General features: G+C 37.3%; 1 long non-coding RNA gene across 1 annotated transcript; it reads right to left on the bottom strand.

Moving 5' to 3' along the window:
- Positions 1 to 3235: 3235 nt before the first annotated feature.
- Positions 3236 to 6585, bottom strand: LOC103100584 (uncharacterized). Its single transcript, XR_458899.2, has 2 exons — positions 6246 to 6585; positions 3236 to 3354 (listed from the first exon to the last, which is right to left on the bottom strand). It is a non-coding gene; the product is annotated as an uncharacterized LOC103100584 (long non-coding RNA).
- Between the last annotated feature and the right edge of the window lie 4726 nt (positions 6586 to 11311).

Below are 11311 nucleotides of genomic sequence, written 5' to 3'. Positions count from 1 at the left end.
TTTCAGATACCTCAAACTGGATGACAGATATCTTAAATTCAATATGTCTACAACAGAACTTATTGTCTTTCTCCCTAAAACCTCTCTACCCCTAACTTTCCTATTACTGTAGAGCTGGAAACCTAGGAATCATCCTGGAATCCTCACCGTTTCTCACCCCCAATATCCAAGCTGTCAATTTTACCTTTACGTTTATCTCTCAAATATGCTCTTTTTTCCTCTGACATTGTACCACTCTGGTGTAGGACTTTATCACCTAATGTCTGTATTATTGCAATAACCTACTGATGGGTCTGCCAGCCTCAGGTCTCTTCCCATTCCAATTCATCCTCCATTCAGCCACTAAAGTGATTTTCCTAAAGCACAAAACCAATTATGTCACCTCTACTCACTAAACTCCAGTGGCTTCCTATTGCCTCCAGGAACAAACATAAAATGCTCGATTTGCCATTCAAAGTCCTTCATGAACTAGCCCCTTCCTACCTTTTTAGTCTTCTTACACTTTACTGCCTGAGATGTACTCTTTGATCCAGTGACACTGGCCTCCTAGCTATGCCACAAATGAGACATTCCATCTCTTTCTTCTGAGCATTTTCTCTGACTGTCTCCCATGCCTAGCATGCTCAGCCTTCTCTGCTCTGACTATTGACCCCCCTGACTTCCTTTAAGTCCCAACTAAAGCTTCACCTGCCACAGAAAGCCATCGCCAAAGTTTCAATTCTAGTGCCTTCCCTCTGTTCCTTGCTTCCTATTTATCCTGTATATAGTTTGTTTCATACATTTTTGTTGCCCCCCCATTGGATTGTAAGTTATTTGGGGGTAAAGACTATCTTTTGTCTTTTTGTATCCCCAGAGCTTAGCACAGTGCCTAGTACAGAGTAGGCTCTTAATAAATATTCATTGATTAATAGATTGACATGACCAAGGAGAGGTTGTTCCAAGTAAGAGAACTAGAGATAGCTATGTCAATGAAGGGAAGAGACCAAAGACTGTCAAGAAAGAAGTTATGATCAATGACAGTATGTATCGCACAAATGGCCAAGAATGATAAGGACTGCAAAAAATTAGAAATTTAGATGTCAATGGTGACTTTGACAAAAACTGTTTATATGAGCATCGTGAAAACAGAATTCAGATTTCAGAGGTTTTAGAGTGACTGGAAAGCGAAGAAGAGTTGGCAGTGAGAGTAAACACTTTTAATAGAAATTTAGCTATGAAAGGAAGGAGAAATATATAGCAATTACTTACAGGGAACCATTACTCGAGAGAAAATATTATTATATTCATTTTCACAATATTCTTAGGAGGCAGAGAAAAGAATAACATAGTTCTCCCTATTTTAAAGACAGAGAAACTGAGTCATATAGTATCTCAGTGACACGTAGCAGAAGCTGAGCCAGAAAAAAAAAACAACCAGAAAGTATGCATACCCCTAAAATGGAAGGTTTTCACAAGAGTACTGGGCAGTTTACAAAAGAAGTGATTCATGACTAGAAGGAGGAAATTCCAAACAAGGAGTGTTGTAAGTTAGATTGGGAAGCAATGCTCTGAAACAATCTACTATTTTCCTAGTTATCTACTGCCCATCTGAGCCCCGGAATCCTGGTGTGAACTCTGGCCAATGACCAATACTGATTTCAAAGGACTGACAATGAAACACGAAAATTTTCTCCCTTTGTTTTTTTATTATTTTTAAGCCCTTACCTTCTATCTTAGACTCAATACTGGGTATTGGTTCTAAGGCAAAAGAGTGTTAAGGGCTAGGCAATGGTAGTTAAGTGACTTGTACAGGGTCACACAGCTAGGAAATGTGTGAGGCCAGATTTGAACCCAAGACCTCCTGTCTCTGGGCCTGACTCTCAATCCACTGAGCCACCCAGTTGCCCCCAAAATTCCTCTCTTTAAAAGAGAGGTCACAGGGTCTAAATGAGTCATGCATGTTCAGATACAGACTATGTGTACTTCTTTGTTTCAAGGAAGGATTCTATTAAAATGGAGAGAAAGCAGGAGAGTCACTAGGAAATAGTAGGAAATATGGAAATAAAATATTGCAAGACATACATATACACACACTCAAAGGATATGACTGGTAGCCTGCCCCAATCAGCATTTGGAGCTATAATCACATCAAGGCCTGAAGCAGGGTGGGTGTTCACACCTATGAATATGAATCTAGAGTTGGAAGACACTTTAAAGACCATCTAGTCCAACCTCCTTATTTACTAAAAAGGAAACTGAGGTTTAGCGACTTACTCAAGAACAGATTAAGAGTAACTAAAGAACAATGCAATGTTAAAACAACTAGTTAAAAGCAACATGGCAAAAACATCAGAGCATTTGAGTTTAAGTACTGGGAGGATTGTGGTCACATAATTTAATCTCTTCTAGCCTCAGTTTCTTTATAAAATGAGGTGGTTGGAGGATGAGATATCTTGAAAAATCTCTTCCAACTCAAAAATCATGACTTCAAATATCTAACTGAAAAAGAGGTATGATTCTCTGAAGACAAAAAATTAAAGAAGATCAATAACCCTGGAGTTCATCCAAGTAAAAAGAGACTTTTTCTCTTTCTGTGTCCTATCAACACCCCTCTTCTCCCCATTTCTGATTTTAGGCCAAATTGATTTAATATGTTTCTATTGGGATTTCATGGATATTTCCTTGGAAAGCTAAATAACCACTTACACATGCTAATAAACAATTCACTTAGGCCTTTTCAAAAGCATGGGACAAGTAACCCCAGAGAATAAGAGGTGAATTATTCATCCAATACAGGCTCACACTGAAAAATAAAGATCATCTAGTTGGAAACACAAAGGGGAAAGGAGAAGCCTTCATGATCTTTATTTTTAGAAAGCCAGTAAAAGTTATTAAAAGAAAAAGAGAGAGCCAATTGATGGAAAATATGAACTAAATGAGCCGCCCTTCAGGGAGGTCTTTCCTCACCTGATTTTAAAGCTGCCAGATTTTCAGTATCATAAATATTAACTGTATTTCCTCATGCCAGCACATGAGGGCTTAAGTGTGACATCTCGGCCCAGAGAGGGCTGTGATAGAAGAAGAGAAGATGCTGCCCATGTCAAAATTTCATTCTTCTAGAAACTGCCAGTGGCATCCAACCATTTAGCATCCCCAGAACTAGCTTTTCCTTATCTCTGGGAATTCTTTTCCCTTCAGAGGGACCCCAAAACCTCAGAGTGAGTGTCTAGGAAATGAAAAGAGAAAAGAAAAAATGTCACTTCAAAATGAATACCTTTTATTATAATATATAATGACTTTTTAAATTAATAACACATTTCTGTGGTCCTTTGAGATCTTCAAATTGCTTTAAGGCAAATCAAGTGCTTTCTTCACCTGTGTAGAAGGAAATAAAAATCTGATCAGCCTTATTTTTTATATTAGTTAACTGTGGCTCACATACATTCAATGACTTGCCCAAAGCTTTACAGCTGGCAAGCACCAGTGCTATTTCTACCACATTTGGCTGCCTGTACTATTACATCTATACATGATGTTCAACTTCCCACCTCCACCCCTTTGCACAAGGTGTCCTAAATTCTTGGTGGGGGGGGAATGCTCAAGAGGGATGAATGGGCAAATGTTGTGAACAATGGCAAAATACCTTAGGAAATAGTATTCACCTCTCCCTACCCTCAACAGCCCCTAAGAACGTAGGGAAAATATCATGCAACTTTCAGAATGGGATGAGATTTGGGGAGATAAATGAAAGTTTGGAACTGGAGGGGTAAAGGGGAAGAGCACTGAGAACTATGCTGTCTTCCTCAAGGCAAAGGACCAAGAAAGGGGAAAGTGGATTATAAACAAAAGTGACTGAGAAAGTACGAGGCAAGGGTCAGAGGGATGATGTGGCCAATGTAGCACCACCAGAAGATTTGCACCCTCCCCCTCCATCTCTCTCAAAGGTAGTAATAACTAGACTGAAAAGTGAGCCTTGGCCATTGGTATAAATCCATCCCATCAGACAGTGCTTTCAAATGTTTCATAAAGCTACTTTCCCCACCCAGATGGCCAATGGTATTTTTAAGTCTCATTTCTTTATATAAATGAGGTATGGGCTTGTCATTAACTGAAATCAGGGTGTATGTCTGCTGAGGCAGTAATAATAATACTAAATAACTAGAAGATACTCTTTTTCAAAGTGTGTATTAGCTAGAGTCCTTCCATTATGATTTAGTAGGGAAAAGACCACTTGGGGGCTTTTTGCTAGACATTTATTCTATATTAATTTTTTTAACTTTTTAACACTACTTGGCAGAAAGTTGATGGACTAAATATGCAGAAACATATATTTTTGGTCCTGGTTAATATGGGAATTTGTTTTGCTTGACTATGCATACTTATTATGGGGGATTATTTGGATTTTTTTCAGTAGGAGGAAGATAAAATAATTGCTGGTTAATTTTTAAAATTCTTAACTTAAAAAAAGGAATTTCCCAAGTGGAGAGAGAGAATTAAACAGTGCTGTCTGTTCTCTTTTGTTTATTATAATCATCTCATTCATCCCCAAGCAAAGGGCCTATCCCCTCTTGGACTCTCCTTTTTCATCCAATATAGCTAAATTTAAAAAAAAAATTGTTGTGCTTAGACTCCTTCATAATCCTCATTCTGAGCCTTGGAATTTCTGACACTAGTTTTATAGAACTTAACAAATTCATATTCATCCTCTCTAGCCAGGCCTAGATTCTATCTTCAGCACATTTCTAGTTTTTAAATCTAAATTGGTAAGTGAGTTTATTCATTATCTGTCATTTCAAACATCCCATTTTTCCTCCTCATTAGAATTGTTTTCCTTTTGTGACTTCAGAATTTTATTATTAGAAATATCCAAACCTTTCTGGGCTGATTTCCCCTATAGCATTTGATACTACCTATTTTTCTCTGAATCCTTTGAAATCTTCTTTCTCCAAATCTAGAGAACATATCAGACTATGACCAGATTTCTTCTTCACTATCACAAACTGTTGGACAGAGTAGTCATTTCCCCTAGATTCCTATTATGTTACCCTAGCAACCAGTTCCTCTCTATTAATGAGACTCAGGGATAGAATTTGTCCTTGTTGGTTCCCATCTTTTAAAGGATGAAATTATCACTGAGGCAAATCATGAAGTCATGAGCTGCTCTGCTTTTGGCAAAAAGAAAGCACCAACAGATGTTTTCCTTCCCCACTCCCAGCTCTGCTTGTGATTCTCCAGCTGTTCCTCCATGCCTCAACTATCTTCTCTCCCTGAAACTTCTCTCAGCACCTGGGCCCTCTTTGCCTTGTAATATTCTTTTATCGTTCCAACCCCTTTTTCCCATTGGTGAATAAAGAGTTCTCTTGACTCTCTATGGGTTCTGATTAGTCCTTTCTGAGTAAATGAGACCGGTTATACAGTTGAAACATGGTGAGCTTGAGTGTTTATAAGGTAATCTAATACTATCATTAGGGAGTCCCAATAATGAATTTCCCAGGTTCTACCTTTATGAGAGCAACAAAGCCTGAGGGGTCTGACACAAAAGTAATAAGCAATTTGCTCTGCCTTTATTACTCAAACTTTGCCACTTGACTAAGGTTCAGTGATTTCTATTTTTTTAATATAAGCTGTTTTCCACAGGCCTCCATCCAAATTAATGTAATTAACAAGATATTCTATAGTCTTAAGCCTTTATCCTATGAGAATGCCTCTTTGCATGAGTTATAGAAACAATAACAGATGTAAATAGGTAAAAACAAGTCATAGACACTTCTATTAACACAATCAAAAGTATAAACTAAGTACAGGTATCCCTTTTCCCCATTATAGTTTTGATATATTGTGGGTCAGCATAAGAAATTAAATAGGAATTTGGAGTTTTGAAGAAGCTACAGATGACAACAGAGAAAAAGTTTAGAAATTCATAAAATAAATGGGTTTTATTGTAAAATACCAGCATATTTTATCTTTTAATAATTTAAATATTCATGATTTATTTTTAAGTAAAAAGTTAAAATTTGTGAAAAGAACATAAAAGCCAAAAATTTTGATGCCAGTTTTCCAGATCACAATGGGTATAGAAAGGATACCTGTTTAAATAAATCCTTACTCAGTATAGAAATGAAGTGATTCAATTGATGTTACAAGGGAAATTTATTGCCATTGTCTGGAAGAATTAGGCAAGCTTCTGAGCTGAAATATATCATAGAATGAATTCTCCTCTTGATCCATTCTACTCCCTTTCTTATATTGAGTAGAATTTACAGTACCTTGTGAACTTCAAAAGGTAAGAAGATAAAGACTTGGTTTCAGCCATCAGCAATGTTCCCAGCCAGCAATGGCTGATGGCAACATCTTGGTCTTCATCCTACATTTTTGATTAAGAGCAATAACATCACAATGTTGGGGTGAGGATACCATGAATCCAGGTATGGTTAATCAGTCCAATATGAGTTCAGAAGACTCTACCACAGACTCAACAGAAGTAGTCCATTAGAAATCTGTAATGAAGATGTCTGTATTTATGCAGCTCACATTTCCACTGTGTCTGGCCCAGTCCAAAAGCCTCTCAGCCGTTGGCTTAGCTCCAACTGTTTTTCCCAGTAACATTCCAAATAGAATGTTCCTTTTGACTGACAGATGATCCATCCTCAGCTTTTTCTGTCCTTTGCATGCATGCCTCTTCGACAGTTCCTGCTATTCTACTTTGCTCATGGAGTACAGAACATTCTTTGATGCAGACACACCATGCAAAGCGGTGTGTGCCAGCATCTCCCATGTCTCACAATCAGTTCTAAAGTCCTTCAGAGAGACCCTGTACTGCTTTTTCTGATTACTGTGTGAGCACTTGCAGAGTTCTCTGTAAAACAGTCTTTTAGATAAGCATATGTTTGCCATTCAGACTCCATTGCCATTCCATCAGAGTGGCACTCTGCAGAAGAGTTCAAATGCTTAGCAGTTCAGCTCAAGAGAGGACCTCAGTGCCTTGTCTCTTTCTTTGCCAGGAAATCTTCAAAGTCATCCTATCTTTATGGGGAATTTAGATACATGTTAAAGAAAAGGTAATTTCACTATTATGCAAGGGCATCAACACTTTCTGTCTAGCAAATTGCTATATGAAAATGGAATTTCATGAGAATTACATGGAAAAGAACTTATAGCAGAAATGATGAGTTACTCCTTTGCCACATGTTCTCCCTAAACTTAGTTCCACTTTACCCTAAGACACTATATGTACTTGTGAAGAAACACATCCCAGAGTTTTGAAAGGATATTTTTATACCAAATGTTCATATAGTAACCTACAATAACAGCATATACCATTTTCTAAAACTTTTGTCTAAATAGCTGGTAATAAATGGGAAGCATATCAGATGGGAGCTCATGAGCCACCATACTGAAATTCCAGTCCCAACCATTACCCCTAGAACTCTGAGGGGAGAAGTAGTTGGCTACCCTCTGGGGACCCCAAATGCAAGGAGAATGGGTGTTATTCAAGTAACTTAAAGAAGGATCTATATTACTGTGAAGGAGTTTTAAAAATATGAAAACTCCTGTCTTAGAATGTAATCTAGTACTACTGTGAAAATTAAAAAACGGTAAGGAATGGAGGGTTGGGAACCTTATCCATTTGTTATCACTTCTGTCATTATTATATTGTTATTTTTTATAAGTAACAGGAGTAATTGATAGAGGTGGCCTCAGAATCCAAAAGACTTAAAATGAATAAGACCTATCAGTCTGTGTGATCATGGGTAGACTACTCAAATTCTCAATGACATAGGCAATGCAATAAAACTATAAATTATAAAGCAGTACCTGAACATTTTGCACTAGTGGAGGGCTTTCCAACCCCAGGAGTTCTCTATATCAATGAAATCAAAGTTCAGGCCAAAATATATTACTTTAAAAATACAAAAATAGTAATAATTTCTCTATCCAGCTAGATGACCAAGTGAATAAAATATTAGGTCTATAGTTTGGAAGACCTAAGTTTAAATATGTGTGACTCCAGGGAAGTCACTTAATTTCCGTCTGTCTCAGTTTCTTTAATCATAAAATGTAGATAATAATAGGACCCATTGCCCAGGGTTATTGTAAGGATACAATAAGATAATATTTGTAAAAGTGCTTAGCACAAGGGGCAAGTGGGTAGCTCAGTGGACTGAGAACCAGGCCTAGAGACAGGAGGTCTTGGGCTCAAATTTGGCCTCAGGGACTTCATAGCTGTATGACTGAGCAAGTCTCTTAACCTCCCTCCAATATCTAAACATTTCCACTCTTCTACCTTGGAACCAAAACATAGTACTGATTCTTAGAAGGTAAGAGTTTTATTTTCTTTGTAAGTTCTTAGCACAGTGTCTTGCACATATTAGACAATAAATACTATTTTGCTTCCTTTCTTCTTTTCTTCCTTCTTTCCTTTTTTCCTTGCTTCCCTCCTTCTTTCTCTCCTTCCTGCAATAGTCTATGAACCTACATACTATCTACTGTACTGCTCTTCTAAAAAAGGATATTTTCCACAAGTTACCAAAATACCAAGAGAGAGAGAAATGAGAGGTTTGGAAATCTTTAGTAATCAGATTCTAATTATAGGAAATTATATAGGGAAAAAAAGCACCATTTTACTCAACTCCATTCTGTCTGGCAAACTCCTCTCTAGATCACTTATTCTCTGGGAAGAAAGTATACACACACACACACACACACACACACACACACACACACACACACACACACACACATCTCTTTTGCTTCACTGGGACACATCAGGGAGATCAGCCAGGATTATATCCCTTAGACTCTACATAATATAGCCTTTTGCCATTTCCTGAGAAAGATTTTTGTGACTTTCTGTAGGATTCCTAAGCTTTGCCTGTTGGCATTATTTCTAGATTTAGAGTTGTATCTCTTTCAAAGAAAACACTGAGGATTCCATTATTGAAAAGATAATCTGCTAAGGTCCTAGGCTATGACAAAGTCATTCTCCAGACCACCACAGGACCAGGTATCCAAAGTTGCCTGGTGATTCAAGAAGTCATGGCAGTAGAAGGTAGACCAAAAATCAACAGTTATAATTAGCAAACACAACAAGCTTCATCTTGTAAATATTGACATCTCTCTCCCCTTAAGTCCACAGGATAGTCTCTCATCCTTGTTTTATTCCTCTTGTGCCTGAAGCCACAGTTTCCTTTGGTCTCCTGCCATAAGAGGATCTCGAACCAAATTTTCAATGCACCTCAGATACACCTTTACAAGGCATCATGGGATAAGGAGTTGCTATTCCCTTCCTATTAGAGGTGTTATTAGCATCATAGTTGAACCCTCTTTTGCTTCCTTCCACTCACTGCTTAATGTACATTTTTTAAAACCTTTACCTTCTGTCTTGAAATCCATGCTGTGTATTGGTTCCAAGGCAGAAGAGTAGTAAGAGCTAGGCAATGGGGGTTAAGTGACTTGCCCAAGGTCACATGACTAGGAAGTATCTGAGGCTAGATTTGAACCCAGGACATCCCATCTCTAGGCCTGGGTCTCAATCCACTGAGCCACCCAGCTGCCCCCTTAATGTACATTTTTGACATGACTTCATTCCTCTTAGAATATTTTTGACCATTGGGCAATTAGAAAAGGATTCAATACACCCCCCAAAAAGTGCTTTATCCATTTTTAAATGTTTTATTATAGATTTTTACATATATTTTTGTTAGTACTCCCCAATCTCCATAGAATTTTCTCTTGTAATGAGGAGAAACTCTTGGGCAAAGCAAACATATCAAACATATCTGCCACCTTTTGAGACATTCAATAATTATAGTTCACTGCCATAGGAAGGTGTAGGATTAGCTGCTAGGATGGGTTATATTAAACAGGAGAGAATCTGGAAGAAAACAGGAGAATGACCAGAAATTGCAAAGAGAAATTTGATTAGCAACTGATTGGGTAAGGTTAACTGGTCATCAGAAACTGACTCATTTCATAAGAACTACAGACAGGAAAGAATCATTCCATCAATATCGACCATTTTTAAATGCCTATTGTGTACCAAACATTGGGTAAAGAACAGAGAATATAAAGACAAAAGTGAAATAATCTCTGTACTCAAGGAGCCTACATTCTAATTGAGGAAACAATGTGTATATACAAGATATATGCAAAGTAAATAGAAGTTGACCTTAGCAGGAAATGATCTAACAATTGTAAGAATCAGCAAAGACTTCCTGTAGATGGTGAGTTTTGAGATAGGTTTGAAAAGAAATCAGATGTGGAAGGGCTTTAAATGTGAAATAGAATTTTTATATTTGATCATGGAGATAACAGGAAGCCATTGGAATTTATTGAATTGGGGAAGAGGGATGATATGGTCAGACCTAGATGTTATAAAAATCACTTTAGTACCTATGTGGAAGATGGTTCGGAGTGAGGAAAGATTTGAGAAAGAAAGAGTGATTGAGTAAGTACTGCAAAAGTCTAGATCAGAGGATATAACTCTCTATATGAGGGAAGTGGCCATGTGAGTAAAAGGAAGAAGAGAAAGGAAAGTTGTGGGCTAGAAATGATATTTGACAAATTATTAGATATGTATAGTGAATGAAAGGGACAAGTTGAAGATCACATTGAAAGTTACTGGAACAGTGATGTCACCCTCAACAATAAGAGCAAAGTTTGGAAGAAGGACAGATTTAAGAGAAAAGATATGATCTATTTCAACATACCTAGTTCAAAATGTTTATAGGGACACCCCACTCAAAATATTCAATATTCAATAAGTATTTGGTGATGCAAGATAGGAGTTCAGGAGAAAGACTAGGTTGGATATTTAGATGTGGGAGTCATCTCAATATCTTAGAGATGATAAACTCATGAGAGCTGATAAGAGAAATATGGTTGAAGCAGACACTAGAGTAAGGGAGTTTAGATATTACCAGCTATATGGCCTGAAAAAAGTCTCTTCATTTCTCCTTATTGCCTATAAGGATAAAATATAAATCCTGATTGGGTTTTTTTTAAAGACATTCACAACCTGACTCCTACCAATCTTCCCAGACTCATTGGACATTATTATTTCCCCTTACATTCTAGGAACCTGGTCTCTCTCTTCCTGACATCCAGTACTCTATATCCCATTTCTATAGCTTTGTACTTGCCATTTACTATACTTGGAAAGCACTCTTTTCTCACACAGCCTTATAGAATCCATCCTTTCCAGAAAGATACAACTCAAGTGTCACTATCAAAATCATTTTAAAGAACTACATACAAATCTAATTAGTTTCCTTGATAAACCTATATCTTTTATTTTATGCATTTGAAAACATTATGAAAGGGGGTGCAAAGA

Source organism: Monodelphis domestica, chromosome 1 (genome assembly GCF_027887165.1).
Source record: "Monodelphis domestica isolate mMonDom1 chromosome 1, mMonDom1.pri, whole genome shotgun sequence".
NCBI classification, from domain to species: domain Eukaryota; kingdom Metazoa; phylum Chordata; class Mammalia; order Didelphimorphia; family Didelphidae; genus Monodelphis; species Monodelphis domestica.
The sequence above is the reverse complement of the archived record's forward strand: the minus strand, read 5'-3'. Positions and strand labels throughout refer to the sequence as shown.